A 21,922-nucleotide genomic window follows, 5' to 3' on the forward strand; every position below is an offset into this window, starting at 1 on the left:
GGATTGGCAAGTGACCACGCAAACTGAGGAAACCATTTCATAGGTCAGTGTTCATAGGAACCCGCGCCACGCGGGGGAGGGATATGCGGCCTCGCGACCTCAGTCGCCCACGCGCGCCCGCCTCCGCCCCCGCCCCGTGGGCGACCCTGGCCCGCGTCGCGGAGGGCGTGGGCGCGAGCAGCGCACAGCGGCGGGGACGGGGAGGATTAGGCCCGCCTCCGCCGCTCAGGCCGCCCCCCCGCAGCTGGGGGCGGGGAGCTCGCTGGCGCCGTCCCCGCCCCCCGCCGAGCCTGGGGCGACTCGCGGGGCAGGGGTTCCGGGGCGCGGCGGGAGAGGGCGGGGAGCGACGGGGAGCGGCGGGGTCCAGCGTCGCCCTTGCGAACCCTGAGGACCCGCGTGCGCCCTCCGCCGTGGGAAAGGGGTCGCCGGCGCGCGCGTCCCGGAGCTGGGGCGGCCCCTCCCTCCCAAAGCCCCTCGCCCGTCCCGCTCACGGCGCCACCCCCTCCCCGCCCCGCGACCCCGGCCAGTGCTCCCAACGGTCCCCCTCCGCGCTGACGCCGCCGCCGCTGCTGCCGGGCCAGCCGGAGCCGCAGCCGGAGCGGTAGTGGAAGCCGGAGCCGGCGGGCCGAGGGCGGCGCGCTCCAGCCGGGGCCGAGCGCCGTGCCGGGGCCGCGGTGACCGCGCCGCCCGGCCGATGCCCGCGGGGACGCCGCCGGCCGCCAGAGCGAGGTGAGACGCGGCCCTAATTAAACAATTATACTTACTTAATATTAAAAGATAAATTCCCCCAACCCCAAGTTCCTCTCTTTAACGAGAGATCATTTCTTCCATCTATTTCAATAGCAACTTAATCTTTGCTTGGTTCTTGGTTGGATAAACGCCACATATCTGAAAGATCAATCTCAGCCCTTGTGGTGAGTTTGCAGGGAAGGTTATCTAGGCTTATACATATTTATTGATAAACCTGTGGAGGTTCTGAGATATAAAATCACTTTCCCCAAATTGGTTGTTGGGCTACTAGCAAACACCGTTGTTCCATTTTTGATTGCTTACCCTTAGGATAAATCTTTCTACCTTTCTTATATATTAAAGAAAAGTTCAAAGGTCATGTTTTTATTTTCTGATGTATGCATTATTTCCCTTGTTATTTGTCATTTTACTTATTTATATATTCATTTATTAATTCGTTCACTCATTCATGCATGCATGCCTTGGTAAGGCAGCAGTGGGAGTTGGTAAGTATAGAATCCGCCTGAAATAGGCAGTTAATACAAACACCTTTTGGTTCTTTCTCTGATGCCCCATCTCTGTCTCTTTCTTTCCACTGTGGGAATTCATTTGGGGAAACAAGCTCCTGTTTTGGAATGCTAATTATCCCTGAATGGCTAAAACCTTAGTTACATTTCAGTTGCTTTAATCAGATCTAACCCAAAGGAACTGGAATCCGTGAAACCAACTTGGGAGGGTCCAGGCAATCATGCCTACAAGAAATGGAAAGTGAGAAAATAAGGAATATGAAAGTATGTAAGTGCATTAATCTCAATGTAGTAACATCTTGAAGCACTAGATAGAGTGTGAGCTCCCTGAGGGACTGCTTTGTACTACATCGGGGAGAATGTCTAGTTTCTCCCCTAAGCTCAGTGGCAGCTCATGAACATTTAAGACAAACAGTGTGAGTTTTTTTATTCCAAATGCAACTGCCCCTGTATGGCAGTTGTTCTTAATCGTACATCAGAGTCACCTGGAAGAGTCACTAAACATAACCTGCTGGGTACCGCCCTGAAGTTACTGATCTCCCAAGGCATGGGAGAACTGCATTTCCAGCAAGTTCCCTTGTGATGCACTTAATGCTACTTGGGGAAAAACATACTAAGTTTTTCTCCTACTTCCCTAATTCTTCCATCTCAGTTTCCTTTACTGGTGTTTCTCCTCCAAACGTCCTAGTACTGGAATACCACAAAGCCCACTCCTTTGTCACCTGGTGATCTTTCCAGATGGCACCTAATCTCATGGCTTTCAGTGCCATTTGTAGGCCAGGGGACTCTCAAATGTGTATTTCCTGCCCAGATTTCTCTCCTAAACTTCAGACACATATATCCAAATGCCTACCCAAACTCTCCATGTCTATTACTAATAGGCATCTCATGCTTGATATGTCTAAAAATGAAATACATAAACGTTGCCTCTGAACTGCTCTCCAACTTCCCCATCTTAGTTAAAGTCTACTCAGTTCTCTTAATGGATTAGAGTAAAAATCTTTTAATTATCCTTAATTCTCTCCTTTACAGAATATAGTCCATCCAGAAACCTGACCACATCTGCCCATTCACATTGCTACCACCCCAGTCTGAACAGATTCCTGTCATCTGGATCATGACAATAGTCCTCTGACTGTCCACCCTAAACCCTGCTTCTACCCACGTCCCTCTACAGTCTGTTCTCAGCACATAGGTCAGAGTTATCTTAAAAGTGTCAGTTCTTGCTACTTTTGTGCTCAAAACTCTCCAAAATTTCCCCATCTCACTCCAAATGAAGTCAAAAATTCTTAAAATGACTTACGAGACATAATTTATGCTCTGTCTTTACCTCATACTATCTCCTCCCTGGTGCACTTCATTCTGACTATCCTGGCCCCCAACCTGTGTCACAAAAAAATGCATATATTTTTATCTTAGGACCTTTGCATTTGCTGTTTGCTATACCAGAATGCTTTTACTCCTGAAATCTACACACCTACCTTCTTTTTTTTATTTTTTATTTTTTTATTTTTATTGAAGGGTAGTTGACAACAGTATTGCATTACATTAGTTTCAGGTGTACAACACAGTGATTCAACATTTATATACATGATAATTCTAGGTACCAGGTATCACCATACCAAGTTGTTACAATATTTTGACTATATTCCTTATGCTATACATTACATCCCGGTTACTTATTTATTTTACAATTGGAAGTGTGTTTAAATATATATATATATATATATATATATATATTTTGTGAGGGCATCTCTCATATTTATTGATCAAATAGTTGTTAACCACAATAAATTTCTGTATAGGGGGGTCAATACTCAATGCACAATCATTAATCCACCCCAAGCCCAATTTTCGTCAGTCTCCAATCTTCTGATGCATAACGAACAAATTCTTACATGGAGTACAAATTCTTACATAGTGAATAAGTTACATGGTGAACAGTGCAAGGGCAGTCATCACAGAAGCTTTCGGTTTTGTTCATGCATTATGAACTATACACAGTCAGTTCAAGTATGACTATTCATTTGATTTTTAAACTTGATTTATATGTGGATACCACATTTCTCTATTATTATTATTTTTTAATAAAATGCTGAAGTGGTAGGTAGATACGAGATAAAGGTAGAACACAGAGTTTAGTGTTGTAAGAGAGCAAATGTAGATGATCAGGTGTGTGCCTGTAGACTATGTGTTAATCCGAGCTAGACGAGGGCAATAAACATCCATGTATGCAGAAGATTTCTCTCAGAACATGAACACACCTACCTTCTTTTATGTCTTTGTTCAAATAGCATCTCCTTAATGAGACCTACTGGGGTTTCCCAATTTAAAATTGAACTCCCCACCACCACCACCCACATCCTCAGTATTTCTAATCTACCTGGACCTTCGCTACTGTTTTCCCCAAAGCACTTTCCAGCTATTTCTTATTATATAAAGTATTTATTTACAGAGGCGGAGCCAAGATGGCGGCATGAGTAGGACAGTGGGAATCTCCTCCCAAAAACATGTATATTTTTGAAAATACAACAAATACAACTATCCCTAAAAGAGACACCAGAAGACACAGGACAACAGCCAGACTACATCCACATCTGCGAGAACCCAGCGCCTGGTGAAAGGGGTAAGAAACAATCCGCAGCCCGGCGGGACCCGAGCGCCCCTCGCCCCAGCACCCCGCGGAGGGAGAGGAGTCGGAGCGGGATGGACAGAGAGCCCAGGACTGCTAAACACCGAGCCCTAGCCATCCGCACCAGAGCGCAGACACACAGTGCATGAGTGGGGTGCTGGAAACTAGGGAAGCAGGACAGTAAGACCTGTGAGCGGGTCCCGCAGCCAGCACCCCTGGGACAAAGAAAAGCGAGTGATTTTTGAAAGTCTTAAAGGGACAGGGACCCCACAACTGGACGGAAGCATCCCGGGTCACAGTCCAGCAGCTGGAAATTCCAGGGAACTCTGGGCACACTAAACCCCTGGGCAATAGCTCTGAGACCCCTCACGGAGGTAAACAGCCAAACAGCCCCCGATCGATTACCCCTCTGGGGCCCCGCCATAGCAGAGCAGCAGCCTGAGGCTGGCCACGCCCACATTAAGGGGCTTCCTCCATACCAGCCGGGCAAGATACAGAGACCCAGTCTACACGCAATTGCCCAAGACAAGCCACTAGGGGTCGCAGTTATCCCAGTAAAGAAAGGCCAGGAGCAAGGGGAAAAAGTCTTGGCTCTCCCAGCTGACAGATGAGTCAATAGCATACCACTGTACCTATCAACATTAAAAGGCAAAAAAATTTGATACAGACAAGACTGATCCAGACATCTTCGACATCTTCTACATCTTCCCCTGAGAAGGAACCTGCGGTGATAGATTTAACCAATCTTCCTGAAAAAGAATTCAAAACAAAAGTCATAACCATATTGATGGACTTGCAGAGAAATATGCAAGAACTAAGGAGGGAGAATACAGAAATAAAACAATCTCTGGAAGGACTTCAAAGCAGAATGGACGAAATGCAAGAGAACATTAATGGACCAGAAAAACAGAGAACAGGAATGCAGAGAAGCTGATGCAGAGAGAGAAAAAAGGATCTCCAAGAATGAAAGAATATTAAGAGACTGTGTGACCAATCAAAATGGAACAATATCTGCATTATAGGGGTACCAGATGAAGAAGAGAGAGAAAAAGGGATAGAAAGTGTCTTTGAAGAAATAATTGCTGAAAACTTCCCCAAACTAGGGGAGGAAATGGCCTCTCAGACCACAGAGGTACAGAGAACTCCCATGACAAGGGATCCAAGGAGGGCAACACCATGACACATAATTAAAATGGCAAAGATCAAAGACAAGGACAGAGTATTAAAGGCAGCCAGAGAGAAAAAAAAGGTCACCTACAAGGGAAAACCCATCAGGCTATCATCAGACTTCTCAACAGAAACCTTACAGGCAAGAAGAGAATGGCATGATATACTTAATGCAATGAAAAAGAAGGGCCTCGAACCAAGAATACTGTATCAAGCACGATTATCATTTAAATATGAAGGAGGGATTAAACAATTCCCACAGAAGCAAAAGTTGAGGGAATTTGCCTCCCACAAACCACCTCTACAGAGCATCTTATAGGGACTGCTCTAGATGGGAGCACTCCTAAAAAGAGCACAGAACAAAACACCCAACATACAAAGAATGGAGGAGGAGGAATCAGAAGGGAGAGAAATAAAGAATCATAAGACCATGTTTATAAAAGCTCAGTAAGCGAGTTACGTTAGACAGTAAGATAGTAAAGAAGCTCACCTTGAACCTGTGGTAAACACAAACTTAAAGCCTGCAATGGCAATAAGTACATATCTTTCAATAATCACCCTAACTGTAAATGGACTGAATGCACCAATCAAAAGACACAGAGTAATACAATGGATGAAAAAGCAAGACCCATCCATATGCTGCTTACAAGAGACTCACCTCAAACCCAAAGACATGCACAGACTTAAAGTCAAGAGATGGAAAAAGATATTTCATGCAAACAACAGAGAGAAAAAAGCAGGTGTTGCAGTACTAGTATCAGAAAAAATAGAGTTCAAAATAAAGAAAGTAACAAAAGATAAAGAAGGACACTACATAATGATAAAGGGCTCAGTCCAACAAGAGGATATAACCATTATAAATATATGTGCACCCAGTACAAGAGCACCAACATATGTGAAACAAATACTAACAGAATTAAAGGAGGATATAGAATGCAATGCATTCATTCTGGGAGACTTCAACACACCACTCAATCCAAAGGACAGATCCACCAGACAAAAAATAAGTAAGGACACAGAGGCACTGAACAACACACGAGAACAGATGGACCTAATAAATATCTACAGAACTCTACATCCAAAACCAACAGGATACACATTCTTCTCAAGTGCACATGGAACATTCTCCAGAATAGACCACATACTAGGCCACAAAAAGAGCCTCAGTAAATTCCAAAAGATTGAAATTCTACCAACCAAATTTTCAGACCACGAAGGCATAAAACTAGAAATAAACTGTACAAAGAAAGCAAAAAGGCTCACAAACACATGGAGGCTTAACAACACGCTCCTAAATAATCAATGGATCAATGACCAAATCAAAATGGAGATCCAGCAATATATGGAAACAAACGACAACAACAACACTAAGCCCCAACTTCTGTGGGATAGAGCAAAAGCAGTCTTAAGAGGAAAGTATATAGCAATCCAGGCATATCTAGAGAAGAAAGAACAATCCCAAATGAATGGTCTAATGTCACAATTATCGAAATTGGAAAAAGAAGAACAAATGAGGCCTAAGGTCAGCAGAAGGAGGGACATAATAAAGATCAGAGAAGAAATTAATAAAGTTGAGAAGAATAAAACAATAGCAAAAATCAATGAAACCAAGAGCTGGTTCTTCGATAAAATAAACAAAATAGGTCAGCCTCTAGCCAGACTTATTAAGAGGAAAACAGAGTCAACACACATTAACAGAATCAGAAACAAGAAAGGAAAAATCACGACGGACCCCACAGAAATACAAAGAATTATTAGAGAGTACTATGAAAACCTATATGCTAACAAGCTGGGAAACCTAGGAGAAATGGAGAACTTCCTAGAAAAATACAACCTTCCAAGACTGACCCAGAAAGAAACAGAAAATCTAAACAGACCAATTACCAGCAACTAAATTAAAGCAGTAATCAAAAAACTACCAAAGAACAAAACCCCTAGGCCAGATGGATTTACCTTGGAATTTTATGAGACATACAGAGAAGACATAATACCCATTCTCCTTAAAGTTTTCCAAAAAATAGAAGACGAGCGAATACTCCCAAACTCATTCTATGAAGCTAACATCACCCTAATACCAAAACTAGGCAAAGACCACACCAAAAAAGAAAACTACAGACCAATATCCCTGATGAACACAGATGCAAAAATACTCAACAAAATATTAGCAAACTGAATTCAAAAATACATCAAAAGGATCATACACCATGACCAAGTGGGATTCATACCACACCATGACCAAGTGGGATTCATCCCAGGGATGCAAGGATGGTACAACATTCGAAAATCCATCAACATCATCCACCACATCAACAAAAAGAAAGACAAAAACCACATGATCATCTCCATAGATGCTGAAAAAGCATTCGACAAAATTCAACATCCATTCATGATAAAAACTCTCAACAAAATGGGAATAGAGGGCAAGTACCTCAACATAATAAAGGCCATCTATGATAAACCCACAGCCAACATCATACTGAACAGCGAGAAGCTGAAAGCTTTTCCTCTGCGATCGGGAACAAGACAAGGATGCCCACTCTCCCCACTGTTATTCAACATAGTACTGGAGGTCCTAGCCACGACAATCAGACAAAACAAAGAAATACAAGGAATCCAAACTGGTAAAGAAGAAGATAAACTGTCACTATTTGCAGATGACATGATATTGTACATAAAAAACCCTAAATACTCCACTCCAAAACTACTAGAGGTGATATCGGAATTCAGCAAAGTTGCAGGATACAAAATTAACACACAGAAATCTGTGGCTTACCTATACACTAACAATAAACTAATACAAAGAGAAATCAGGAAGACAATTCCATTCCCAATAGCATCAAAAAGAATCAAATACCTAGGAATAAACCTAACCAAGGAAGTGAAAGACCTATTCTCTGAAATCTATAAGACACTCTTAAGAGGAATTAAAGAGTTTTCTAACAAATGGAAACTCATCCCATGCTCTTGGCTAGGAAGAATTAATATCATCAAAATGGCCATCCTGCCCAAAGCAATATACAGATTCGATGCAATCCCTATCAAATTACCAACAGCATTCTTCAATGAACTGGAACAAACAGTTCAAAAAATCATATGGAAAAATGAAAGACCCCAAATAGCTAAAGCAGTCCTGAGAAGGAAGAATAAAGTGGGGGGGTTCTCACTCCCCAACTTCAAGCTCCACCACAAAGCCACAGTAATCAAGACAATTTGGTACTGGAACAAGAACAGAGCCACAGACCAACGGAACAGAATAGAGACTCCAAACATTAACCCAAACATATATGGTCAACTAATATTCGATAAAGGGGCCATGGACATACAATGGGGAAATGACAGTCTCTTCAACAGCTGGTGCTGGCAAAACTGGACAGCTACATGTAAGTGTTAGGCTGAGAAAGGAAAAACAAGGACATGCAATCAGAACAGAGAGATGCCATAGGGGGAGAACAGACCAGACCCCAAAGTCCATGCCGTATATGGAAAGGGGACAGCTCTCCCTGAATTCCATCCTGATGTGCCAACTAAGACCTGGATGTCAGCCTCCTCCCTCTTGGAAAGAAAAAAGTTTCTAGTTGACTATTATGTCACCTTTAGCCAATCATACCTCTCAACACCCCCTAGGATAGCTTGCCCACTCCTCCCCCTCCTAATCCCTTATAAGCCCCCACCACCCTGACCGGGTGTGACTTCTCTGGCCTCTGACAAGAAGGCTACAGAACCTCACCTGGGGGTATTTAAATAAATTACCTGGCCCTTTGTTCCCTCTATTTGCCTGCTTATTTCGGCTAGAGTTTATCTTACAGTAAGAGAATGAAACTGGATCACTGTCTAACCCCATACACAAAAGTAAATTCGAAATGGATCAGACTTGAATGTAAGTCATGAAACCATAAAACTCTTAGAAAAAATACGTAGGCAAAAATCTCTTGGACATAAACATGAGTGACCTCTTCTTGAACATATCTCCCCGGGCAAGGGAAACAAAAGAAAAAATGAACAAATGGGAGTATATCAAGCTGAAAAGCTTTTATATAGCAAAGGACACCATCAATAGAACAAAAAGGAACCCTACAGTATGGGAGAATATATTTGTAAATGACAGATCCGACAAAGGATTGACATCCAAAATATATAAAGAACTCACACCTCAACAAACATAAAGCAAATAAGCGAATTAAAAAACGGGCAGAGGAGCTGAATAGACAGTTCTCTAAAGAAGAAATTCAGATGGCCAACAGACACATGAAAAGATGTTCCACATCGCTTGTCATCAGAGAAATGCAAATTAAAACCACAATGAGATATCATCTCACACCAGTAAGGATGGCTACCATCCAAAAGACAAACAACAACAAATGTTGGCGAGGTTGTGGAGAAAAGGGAACACTCCTACACTGCTGGTGGGAATGTAAATTAGTTCAACCATTGTGGAAAGCAGTATGGAGGTTCCTCAAAATGCTCAAAATAGAAATACCATTTGACCCAGGAATTCCACTTCTAGGAATTTACCCAAGAATGCAGCACTCCAGTTTGAAAAAGACCCCTACGTTTATTGCTGCACTATTTACAATAGCCAAGATATGGAAGCAACCTAAATGTACATCAGCAGATGAATGGATAAAGAATATGTGGTACATATACACAATGGACTATTACTCAGCCATAAGAAAAAAACAAATCCTACCATTTGAAACAACATGGATGGAGCTAGAGGGTATTATGCTCAGTGAAATAAGCCAAGCGGAGAAAGAGAAATACCAAATGATTTCAGTCATCTGTGGAGTATAAGAACAAAGGAAAAACTGAAGGAACAAAACAGCAGCAGAATCACAGAACTCAAGAATGGACTAACAGGTACCAAAGGGAAAGGGACTGGGGAGGATGGGTGGGTAGGGAGGGATTAGGGGGGTATTAAGATTAGCATGCATGGGGGGGTAGGAGAAAAGGGAGGGCTGTACAACACAGAGAAGGCAAGTAGTGATTCTACAACATTTTGTTATGCTGACGGACATTGACTGTAAAGGGGTTTATACGGGGGACCTGGTATAGGGGAGAGCCTAGTAAACATAATATTCGTCATGTAAGTGTAGATTAGTGATACCAAAAAAAAAAAAAAAGGGGGGCAGTTCCTGTGTTGTAACCTCCAATGAGTTCTACACAAGAGTATAAAGGGCATATAAAAGTGTAGGCAAAAGGTCTGTTTGTGTTTATACAGAGGATCAAAGCCTAATTTGGCTACCCCGAAAATGAACTAAGATACGATATGAAAAAGAACTTCCAACATCTGCACTCTCTGGAAGACTCATGCCAGAAGATGATCATCAAAAAACCCCAACAAAGATCCACGCACTGCTACAGCTGTAGATGCACTCATCCCACCAGTTCCTGGACTTGCCATGGGAATGATGAAGGAGATATCTAAGCTGGCCTGTGCATACAGTAAAACAACAAATTGGACTGGATCTATACTGTTGGAACTCAACCAAGAATTAGGAGAACTGCAAATTGTAGCTCTCCAAAATCTTACAACTACAGACTATTTACTGTTAAAAGAACATATGGGATGTGAACGTCCCCAGGAATGGACTGTTTTAATTTGTCTGATTTCTCTCAGACTGTTCGAGTTCAGTTGGACAATATCCACCATATCATAGATAAGTTTTCACAAATGCCTAAGGTGCCTAACTGGTTTTCTTGGTTTCACTGGAGATGGCTGGTAATTACAGGTATGCTTTGGTTATGTAACTGTACTCCTATTATGTTAATGTGTGTGCACAATTTAATTAGTAGTTTAAAACCTATACATGCTGAAGTTACACTACAAGAAGATATGTCGAAGAAATAATCAATCTTCCCATGTTTTCTTCTGCCTGCTACTTCTATAGCTTTCCTTCTTCCTTCCTAACTACAACCCTTAAATAGAATTCGTGCCTCATATTGAATTTACCAAGTATCATAATTCTTCCAAGTGGTAAAGATACCTCAAGACAAATGCTGGGCATAGAAGCCACAGGGCATAAATATGCAAAGAAGTAAAAAGCTAACCTTTTTAAATAATAAGGCTTCTCTCTCACTTACCAACTTAACATTTCCCTGTATGGCCCCGGAAGATGACTGGTTAGCCAGAGATGGGTAAGATTCCTCAAGGGAGGAACAACCTAAGACAGGCACAGTCGCAGGGGGGCCATCAGGTGAGAAACTGTTGATCAACAGAGGTGAGGCTTAGAACCTCCCCCCTCCGTTCTGAGAGAAATCTTACGCATACGTGGATGTTTTATTGCCCGTGTCTAGGGTGGATTAATACATAGGCTACAGGCACACACCTGATCATCTACATTTGCTCTCTTACAACACTAAACTATGTTTTCTACCTTTATCTTGTATCTACCTACCACTTCAGCATTTTATTAAAAATAATAATAATAAAGAGAGAAATGTGGTATCCACATATAAATCAAGTATAAAAATCAAATGAGTATTCATATTTGAACTGACTGTTTATAGTTCATAATGCATGAGCAAAACCAAAAGCTTCTGTGATGACTCCCCTTGTACTGTTCACCATGTAACTTATTCACTATGTAAGAATTTGTTCTCCATGTAAGAACGTGTTCGTTATGCCTCAGAAGATTGGAGACTGACGAAAATTAGGCTTGGGGTGGATTAATGATTGTGCATTGAGCATTGACCCCCCTATACAGAATTTTATTGTTGTTAACAACCATTTGATCAATAAATATGAGAGATGCCCTCAAAAAAACAAACAAAAAAAAAAGGACAAAAGAAAACTGAAGTAACAAAACAGCAGCAGAAGCACAGAACCCAAGAATGGACTAATAGTTACCAAAGGGAAAGGGACTGGGGAGGGCGGGTGGGAAGGGAGGGATAAGGGCGCTAAAAGAGAAAGGGGGCATTACGATTAGCATGTATAGTGTGGGGGGGCACGGGGAGGGCTGTGCAACACAGAGAAGACAAGCAGTGATTTTACAGCATCATACTTTGTTGAAGGACAGTGACTGTGAATGGGGATGTTGGGGGGACTTGGTGAAGGGGGGAGCCTAGTAAACATAATGTCCTTCATGTAACTGTAGATTAATGATACCAAAATGAAATTAAAAAAAAAAAAAAGAAAGATGTCACATAAATAAGTGATGGATCAAAGAAGCTGCATTTTGAAGAATGTGTTTAAGTTGCAGGTGGAGGTCTTCCTTTCCTCATTGTCAGACAGAATTAGTATACATTTACTGTGTGTCTGGTTTATTCTGAAACTGTGCCAGGAACTAGCAATGCAGACTTTTATAAGAAGTAATGTTTGCCCACTCTTTTGTATTATGATGGGAAAGAGCTGCTTATAAGAATTAACTGGTACACTACATGATTGTGTCCCCTTTATCTGTCTTCAGGTTATATGTTCAGAGTGGGTTGGAAAGAAGATAAAGGAGACTCTGTTTGCAGTAATGAGAGAAGGAAAATTAAGAGAAAACCCTGCAAATATCCATGGTAGATGCTTTATATACTCACTTAATTAACCATTACAATGACCCTCTGAGTTAAGAATGTTTTCCTCTTTGGACAGATGAGAAAACTTAGGTGTATAACTTTCTTGCTCAGGTTACTTAAACTAGCAAAGCGAAGAATTAGGATTTGAACATGGCCACAGCTACCTTCAAAGAGGAATGGGAAGCACATTCTTCTTTGCACCTGAGAGGAAAGGAGACCTAGAACATTTGTGAGCATATCTCATAACAACTGCAGATGGCCCTGCTCTGAGGGACTGGTCAGAGTTATACTGGCTAAAATCAGTGCATGAGGGTCACGTGGTTTGGTTTAAAGATTTCTGGTAAGGGCTGGAAATAGCAATGCAGTTTTAGAAGACCAGTGTTCTGGCAAGATTATCAAAGTAGGCACTTAGGTGTGGAGAATGATCAAACACCCAGGCACAGAATCTCACATGAAATGAAGAGTTCCCAGGAGGTGCCAGACTGCCCATGTCTCCTTTAGAGTCATGTGATCAGCTACTGGACTTCTTGTTTTTCATAGGGAGCCCTAAAGCTTTGGGCATGAGGAAATAAGTTCTACAAGGTCAAGATCTCTACAGACAAATAAAGTCAAAGCCAAGAGTAAAAGAATTTTGTGTTTAGTTTCACATTTTGCCAATTTCTGCAAGGAACTTTTAATTATTGTTGAGCATAACTCAGGGAGCCATCAGAAACAGAAAAACACATTTTGTAAAACCCTTGTGTGGTATGGATGTTGTTGTTCACATCATTTCTGCCTTTCAAAAGGGACGAGAGGCACAGAAATAGCAGCTGTCATCAGTTATCTTAGGGCAATTATTGGTCCTCCAGGAGAATGGAGCCAGTTTTAGATTTTGTTGGTCACATCAGGAGGGTGTGTGATTTATACCTCCAGATGAGGGAGGGGATCTTTGGCCTTTACTCCTTACTGCTCAACTGACTTTGAAGAATTTTTTAAATCCCGCTGAACTCCACTCCTCATGTGTAAAACAGTGTAAATGATATTTGCCTCAGCGGCTTCTTGGGTTTAAATGGTATCTGCTGGAAAGTGCTCAGCGTGGGACACACACGGTCACTCATCTTCCTTTCCCTCCCTCTCCCTGTTCCTCAGCAGTGTATTTATGATGATCTAACCCTCTATCTGCAAGGTGGGACCTACCTGAGGAAGGAGGGTAGACTCCCCTGGCTGCCTCTTGGCTGGATGTAGCTTTCAAGACAGGAGAGAGAGAAAAGGAAAGAGATCATGAGAATTAATAGCCCTTTTTTGAAGTTACCAGGGAATTTCTTGGCTGGAACAAAATGAAAAAGTCATAGGGACTGTCTCTAGTTGTTACAGTTGTTGATAAGAGACAATGGAGAGCAGATGTGGAAAGGTTCCCCCTTCGAAGAGGCATTACAGAAGCATGGTACAGAGGCAGGAAGGACGTCCTTGCAGGGAGCATGCTCATGAGTTCACTGCGGGGGTAACAGAGGCTGCGAAGATGAATGTGGAGAACTACTGAAGTTCGGGCAGCACCTACCTGCTAGCTTGTAGTATTGGCTTGTGGCCAGCAGGCCAAAAATGCCAGCAAAGAGTATCATACAATTTTTTTTTTCTTAATGCACAATGCTTTTCTTTATCTCACTTGCCTGAAGAGAAACATGCATTTTTTAAGTCCCTGTGATTACCCTCTGAGAAGATGTAATAAGAAGGGCACATCACACTGCTGGTGGGAATGTAAATTAGTTCAACCATTGAGGAAAGCAGTATGGAGGTTCCTCAACAACAAACTAAAAATAGAAATACCATTTAACCCAGGAATTCCACTCCTAGGAATTTACCCTAAGAATGCAGGAGCCCAGTTTGAAAAAGACAGATGCACCCCTATGTTTATCGCAGCACTATTTACAATAGCCAAGAAATGGAGGCAACCTAAATGTCCATCAGTAGATGAAAGGATAAAGAAGATGTGGCACATATACACAATGGAATATTACTCAACCATAAGAAGAAAACAAATCCTACCATTTGCAACAACATGGATGGAGCTAGAGGGTATTATGCTCAGTGAAATAAGCCAGGTGGAGAAAGACAAGTATCAAATGATTTCACTCATCTGTGGAGTATAAGAACAAAGCAAAAACAGAAGGAACAAAACAGCAGCAGACTCACAGAACCCAATAATGGACTAACAGTTACGAAAGGGAAAGGGACTGGGGAGGATGGGTGGGAAGGGAAGGATAAGGGGAAAAAGGGGCATTACGATTAGCACACATAATGTACAGGTGGGGCCTGGGGAAGGCAGTATAGCACAGAGAAGACAACTAGTGATTCTATAGCATCTTACTATGCTGATGGACAGTGACTGTAATGGGGTATGTGGTGGGGACTTGATAATGGGGGGAGTCTAGTAACCACACTGTTGCTCATGTAAGTGTGTATTAATGATAACAAAATTTTTTTTAAAAGGGCACATCGCTTCTGGGGTATTTTTTTACAAAAAAATTCATAAACTCACTGTAATCCTAAGGAAAAAAATCAGATAAACAGAAATCGAGAGTTATTCTACAAAATATGTGACCAGTGCTCCTCAAAAATGTCAAGATCCTAGAAAACAAACAAAGACTGAGAAACTGTCACTGATTAGAGGACACTTGGATGGTTAAATACAGTGTGGCATCATGGTCTCTGGGATTGACTCCTGGGACAGAAAATGGGTATTTGTGGAAAACCTTAGGAAATCTGCATAAGTAATAGTTTTGCACCAATATTAATTTCTTATCTTTGATAAATGTTCTATGGTTATCTAAGGTGTTAACATTAGGTGAGGGTAGGTAAAGGGTATATGAGAACTTTCTGTACTGTCTTTCTAACTCTTAGGTAAATTTAAACTTATTTCCAACTACATGTTTAAAACACCTCCATGGCACATACCACAGAGTGTGCCTTGAGCCATACCAGCTTTATGTACATTTGTGAGCATATCAGCTGTTAGGGTTCTTGTTTATATTATCAGCATTTGGGATACTGTGCCTTTCTCCTCATCTCTCTCCCAAATCAATTTTATTAAAGAGTCTGGGAAGAGGAAAATTAATGGCAAAAAGAAATCGAGCACTGCCCATGGAAAGTGAAGGAAACTCTTTGGAACTAGAACTGTAGGTCATGTTTAAGAGCATCAGAGCAGACCTAACTATGAAATCTGAGGGCTCATTTAGGTTCTGGGCCCTCGTGAGGGAAGAGAGGAAGCCCTTTTCATACACAGTTCAGGCCCCACTATGTTTCCTCATATAACTTATATACCAAAAGCATAAAAGGGAACCTTTGTTCTAATAAAATGATAATCAATACAAAGTAGATTGATTTACAAATAATCTTGGGAAGAAAAGATGCTAAGTCACTAGTCTCATCTAGGAATTCAAAGGCAGCTAATTTTTTAATCCTTAATTTTCAATATTTTTTGGCCAAAAAATACATCATCATTAATTTACCTGAAAATGTGACCTTGGTACAACTGCTTCTGTTCTCATTTTTATTAATCACAAGGAACAATCTCGAAAAGGATTACCTCTATAGTCACAACTGTCATTGGCGAATAAAGCACTTGGTTGGCTCTAGAGAAGTGGGGCTGTTGCCAAACAGCTCATGTGCACATGGAACTAAGCATGGGTTGGTTTTGACCTGTGTGATTTGGGACTATTAATGATACATGTTTTTTTTTTACCAATTGTGGAATTTAAGAAAAATTTGATAATCTCACTCTCCACAGACAGATTACTCTAGTATGGCCAAATTCATTTTTAAGTCTTTTAAATCATCTCTATTTGCTCTGAGGCATGTCATAATCAAGTGGAAGCAAGCTGTGGTTTATTGCATAAGATACCCACCTTCTCAGATTTATTTATATGCCTCAAAACTGTTTTCTTTTTCTATTGTACTAAACTATCCTTCTAGTCTTACTCATATAAACATAACATCATCAGTATCCCATGATACACATACACTCAGAATATCCCTTGTTTATCTTCACCCCGATTTATGAATATTTTGCCACATTTGCTTCATCTGTTTTTTTTTCTGACTTTTTATGTGAAAAATTTGAAAGTAAGGGCAAGTAACATGGTTCCTCACCCTTAAAGATTTAGTGTCTTATAATAATGGAGACTTTCTACTAATATAAATATAATACTATTTATTATACCCAAGAAATTTCACATGATACTGTAGTATTATCTAACAAACAGTCCATAGTCAATCTTCTCCAATTATCCCCCAAATATTCTTATTCTTTATAGCTTCTTTATTCAGTCTGGAATTTACAAGGATCACACATTCATCATGACTGGTCCCTCTATGAGTTCACTTTTCTAACAATGGTTTGCCTATTGAACAATTAGGCTGATTCTCCTTTCTCACATCCCATTTCACAAATACCTGTCTTCCTCTATATAAAAGAGAGAAGGATAAAAGGAGAGAAGAAGGAAGGAGTAGAGGGAAGGAAGGAGAGAGGGGGGCAATGCATCACTTTTTTTTTATTGAAGTATCATTGATGAAAATTCTAAATTGGTTTCAAATATACCATACAGAGGTTCAACAGTAACCCATATTATTACATCCTTACCCCAATAGTGCAGTTACAATCGGTCAACATAGGAAGATGTTACAGAATCATTAGCTATATTCTCCATAATAACTACCATCCCTGTGACCAACTTAAACATTATGATTGAGAATTTTTGTGCCCCTTTATCCCTCTCATCCTCCCCACCCACTAGCCCCAACCCCTCCCCCATGGTAGCCAGCAGTCCCTTCTCAGTGTCTATGAGTGTACTGCTATTTTGTTCATTTTGTTTCCATATTCTACAAATAAATGAAATCATATGGTATTTGTCTTTTCCACATGGCTTCTATCAGTTTGCATAATACTCTCTAAGTCCATTCTCCTGTGTATGTCCCATGTTTCTGCAGAGCCCCGAGCCCTGGCGAGCCAGACTCCCACTGAAGACACCCGGGAACAGCTTCAAGCGTCAGCCCGGCACCCCGACGGCCAGCGTGAGCTCTGCCACCACTTACCTGTTTGTGGCCCATTTCAAGCTGCCAACAGAAAGCCATTGAGCACAGAGATGGAGACGGGCCCAGAACTCAGCATGAGCAGCTCCTGGCCCTGCTGGGGAGGGATCTATAGGGTGCTGGGGGAGGCAGATTCGGGTTGTGGCTTGGGAGTAGTCAGAGATTGGGACAAGATCCAGTGTGACAACTGGGTGGAGATCTGTGGGATCCTGGGGAAGGGTCAGGCCTCACTGTAGCCCCCCGACTCACTCTATAAGCACAGTGGTCAGGTTACCGGAGGCAGATCAGTGAAGCTCCTAGGCTCCAGGGGTCCCTTCATGGAAGAGTATAGACACAGCCCACTCCCTTAACACGGCAGCCGGCCCCCTCAGGACTGGACCAGGCTGGGAAGGCCCCACCTGGCCCGCAGAAGGACCTCCCACCTGGGACCCCAGCTGCTCACTGCAGGGATGGCCGGGCGTGTCCCAGGGAGGGGCCTGGGGCCCAGTTCCGGACTCCAGTCCACCCCTGTCCCCCCATGGCCCTGAGACTCCCAGGCTCTGCCCACTTTTCACTTCCCCAGGACTGCCAGTCTGCTGTCTGTGGAACTGGCTCTGGGTGCACACCTTCCACACAGCCCAGCCAGCCCTGGAGCGCTCTCCCTGGCTCCTGCCACTCAACCTCAGGGTGAAGGAAAGCCCACCCCTCCTGTGGACAAAGGAGGTTGGCTGGCCCTTAGTTTGCCCCAGGGGCCTGAGGCCTCTCCAGTTGCTGGTCTGGGCAGGGGTTAGGGCCTACTTGGGGACCCCAGGACCTGAAAAGGCTCTGGCAAGGTCACTGCCAGCCTGGGCTTCCCCACCTGCAAAGTGGCTCTGGGAGAGAGCTGCAGGAGGCAATAGACATGTGGCACCTTGAAGGGTAGACCCCTTAGGTAGCAGCCCGGGAAGGGCACACACTCAGGACAGAGGAAGGTGGTGTAGGGCCTGCAGAGGCAGTGTCATTGATTAATTAGGAGGGTCTTGTTCGTTTCCTTAGGATGGTGGCATTCACAAGATAGCAGTAAAACTTCTTCACAGTGGGCAAAATCTTACTCAGATACTTGGTGAACTTGCGTTTGTTTTTGCTATTTCTGCACTGCATAGTGTAACAACGATGATAGCACACTGTGGGGAATAAGAGAGGCGGGGGATTTCAACATGAGCCGAGCCCCCAGCAAAGCCTCTCACCTATTCTCTGCCTCTGGCCGCATCGCCTCCTCCAGCTCTGCCCCCTGAACAAAGCCCCTCACCTCTTCTTCCCTGCCTCTGGCAGCATCGCTTCCTTCTTGGGTTATTTCTTAGTCTCTGGCGGCAGCATCTGCTCTGCTTATGACTGCAATGTGTATATCTGGCCATTGTGCCGGGTGGATTTGGTCTGTGTGCTCAGAGCAGGAGGTACCACCTTAGCTGAGCCAGCCAACCTGTAAGCAGGTGTGGAATATGAGCCAGGGGCTGGCTCCTGGGCCTCTTATAGACACCGGAGCCCCCTGGGCCTTATGAGGTCACAGAGGCCAGCCAGAGCAGACCCATCTTGTGCCCACATATGGGCATGTGGGAGGCCCTTGGTGGGCAGGGCGGGGCCGTGATGCCCAGGGTCCTCCACATCACCAGCTGAGGAGAGACCAGCTGGCCTTCCTGTACAGGGCAATCTCTCACTCATCCAGGGAGCTCTCAAGTAAAGTATTATTGAGCACTGACTGTGGGCCAGGGTCTGGGGGAGGCCCTGGCATACAGTGATAAATAAGGCAGACATATTCTGCCTGATAAAGTTTAGACTCTAACTTGAGGAAACATGAATGAAATAACAGCACAGAATAACTGTGTCAGGAAGAAGGCCCTCCAGGGCTGGTACAGAGGTGCCACCCTCATCAAGGGCCCCGCTTCTTTGGTCTTCCAGTTCTGTCCTCAGCACGTGCTTTCCATCCTCAAGGTTGCCTCATAATCCAAACTCTCGCCTGCCGTGCACAGTCGTACAGTTCTGTCCTGCCCAAAGCTTTGAGCCAAGGGACTGAGTGGGGACTGAAATCCAGCCTGGGCTCTGCCCGTCGAGTCAGGCCCAGCACCCATAGACGTGTTGCTGCACACAGCAGTGTTTTAGCTAATTCACCTGCTCAGTGTCTGCGAAAAATGTTAATGAAGAGGAGTTAGAAGTTGCGGGTTAAGTCAACTATTTAACTTGAATCTAGCTGAAAAACAAGTAAGACTCAAACAGGAAAGAGAGGATAGCAAAAGACATAATATAAATAAGGCTTATTTAGGATATCAAAGAGAATACCAAACCTAATGGACTGAAGGATTGGTGAGAAGGAGAATTAAAAGTCCATTGGTTCCAAATCATGGTGTTCTTAAAGGTCACCGAGGACTTCGGACTTCATCCTGTACACAACGGAAACCCTGTTTTTTTTCTTAGTATAAGAATAATATGAAGAAACAAGTGTGATGAAGATTAATTTGTCAGTTGAAAGAAAGAAGTGCAATTGCTGTGATCTTGAAGTATTGATCAAATACTATCATTCAGACCTGAGGAGCCTGGACCGGAGTGGTGGATATAAGGCAGGAAACAACAAAAAAGTCAATAGACAGAATGGATTATGTGAAGGAAAAAAAGAAAAGCCCAAGACTGCCAGAGTTCCAATCAGCAGGTCATGGCAACTGGACTTCCTTAAATTTTAGGGCTAATTAAAACCTAACTTTTATAGCAGGTATGTTTTAGAAATTTTACTAAACTTCTACAAATTACCTGGTTCTGATGTTAGTTCAAAAAATCAAAGTGTGACTTTTCCCTAATCGAACTGTGTGACTCTGGTAATTCAAAATCATGACATAATGATTAAGAAAGTTGTTTCTGAAATATTTTTCTGTGTCTATTTCTTCTTTTGTGCTTTTAGTCTATATGTTCCTGCTAAGGATTCCTGAACGTGTCTTATGTTTTCAGTCTAATTATCTTGGAATTCTTGAATAAGACCATAAAACTCCTTTCATTTTCTGTTGTTCTTTTTGTCATTTGAGAGAACTTTGTCTCTCCTAGCTATTATATAAAAAACATTAATTACATATCTCCTCTATGGCAGGGTCTAAGATCACAAATACAACTAAGAAGTGGCCCTGTGATGACCACACAGACTAGAGGGAATAGGAAGTGTTCTCATCACCCAGGGCTACATAACCAACCCACTGCCGAACATACTGTCTCAAAACAACATTTATTTATTATTTGACTCATGAAACTGCAATTTGGGCAGGATTTGGCAAAGTCTGACTCCACTGACATCAGCTAGGCTGCTCCAAAATTGGACATGAAACATTTAAAGGCTCCACTAATCAAATGACAGTGGTTGACGTTCAGTGATATCACATTGGTAGTTTGCAATTGGCCATGGTGGGAGAATGGAAATCAGCAAAGCCTGCAAATCAGGGTTAGCTATTGATTGCTTGATGGGCTGACTGACTGATTGGAGAGCGTATTGTTAAACATTTAAACACCCCCACTGAATGACTGGAACCAACTATTTAGAAATTGCAACTAAAAATTCTCAGATGCAAAACTATGAATGGCAAATGCACTAATGAATTTTTTAAATGTTATTTGGAATTGAACAAAACAAGTTATTCTGGCTTTCCAAAAAAATGCTCTTTAAAAACCACCTCTTACTTGCAACTGTTATTGTATGTGTGTATTTGTACATTATACATGTAAATATGCACTTGAAATACTTAGACATGTTTATACAAAGTACATCTTATCCTTTTTCCCCTTTTTCCTTGGTGTTCCAAGAAGTGAAAATAATAACTTTTGCTAAACTTAACTCATCTACCTCAGGGTATCTAGAAATTGTTATGTGGCTCTGGTTTTCAGCAGTATTGTAAATTTTCATTTTTCATTTCTGTCTTTATAGGTTTTTATTGAGCAGTGGGGGGAAGTTGCACTGGAAGCCTCTAGCCAGATGCCATTTCAATTGTCACATAACTAGCAAGCCCTTTTGCATCTTTTAAATCTAAGGAAAATCTTTGAATAAGGCAAGCATATTAAATTTTAATTTAGGTTCATATTTGGCATTGGTGAGTTTAGTCTGTGTGTGCACAAAATTATTTGGTGTCATTTTACTGTATCATAAAAATGAATATTTTAGGGCAAATAAAGGATTATGCTGTTAAACTCCTTCACATGGTTCAAGTAAGGGACTGCGTGGTCCTACTCTGCTGTATAATTGCATCATGGACTGTTGGCCAGCAGCCCAGATTATAACATTGAGGTATGCTAATATTTTGTCTGCATACAGGGT

The 21,922-nt window shown here is 42.4% G+C and overlaps 1 long non-coding RNA gene across 1 annotated transcript; it reads left to right on the top strand.

Annotated features, from left to right (window-relative positions):
* Positions 1-324: 324 nt before the first annotated feature.
* On the top strand, positions 325-21,686 carry LOC130679192 (uncharacterized). The gene is made up of 2 exons (XR_008992274.1): positions 325-729; positions 17,521-21,686. It is a non-coding gene; the product is annotated as an uncharacterized LOC130679192 (long non-coding RNA).
* The last annotated feature ends 236 nt before the right edge of the window (positions 21,687-21,922 follow it).

The sequence above is a fragment of the Manis pentadactyla genome, chromosome 10 (assembly GCF_030020395.1).
Source record: "Manis pentadactyla isolate mManPen7 chromosome 10, mManPen7.hap1, whole genome shotgun sequence".
Lineage (NCBI taxonomy): Eukaryota > Metazoa > Chordata > Mammalia > Pholidota > Manidae > Manis > Manis pentadactyla.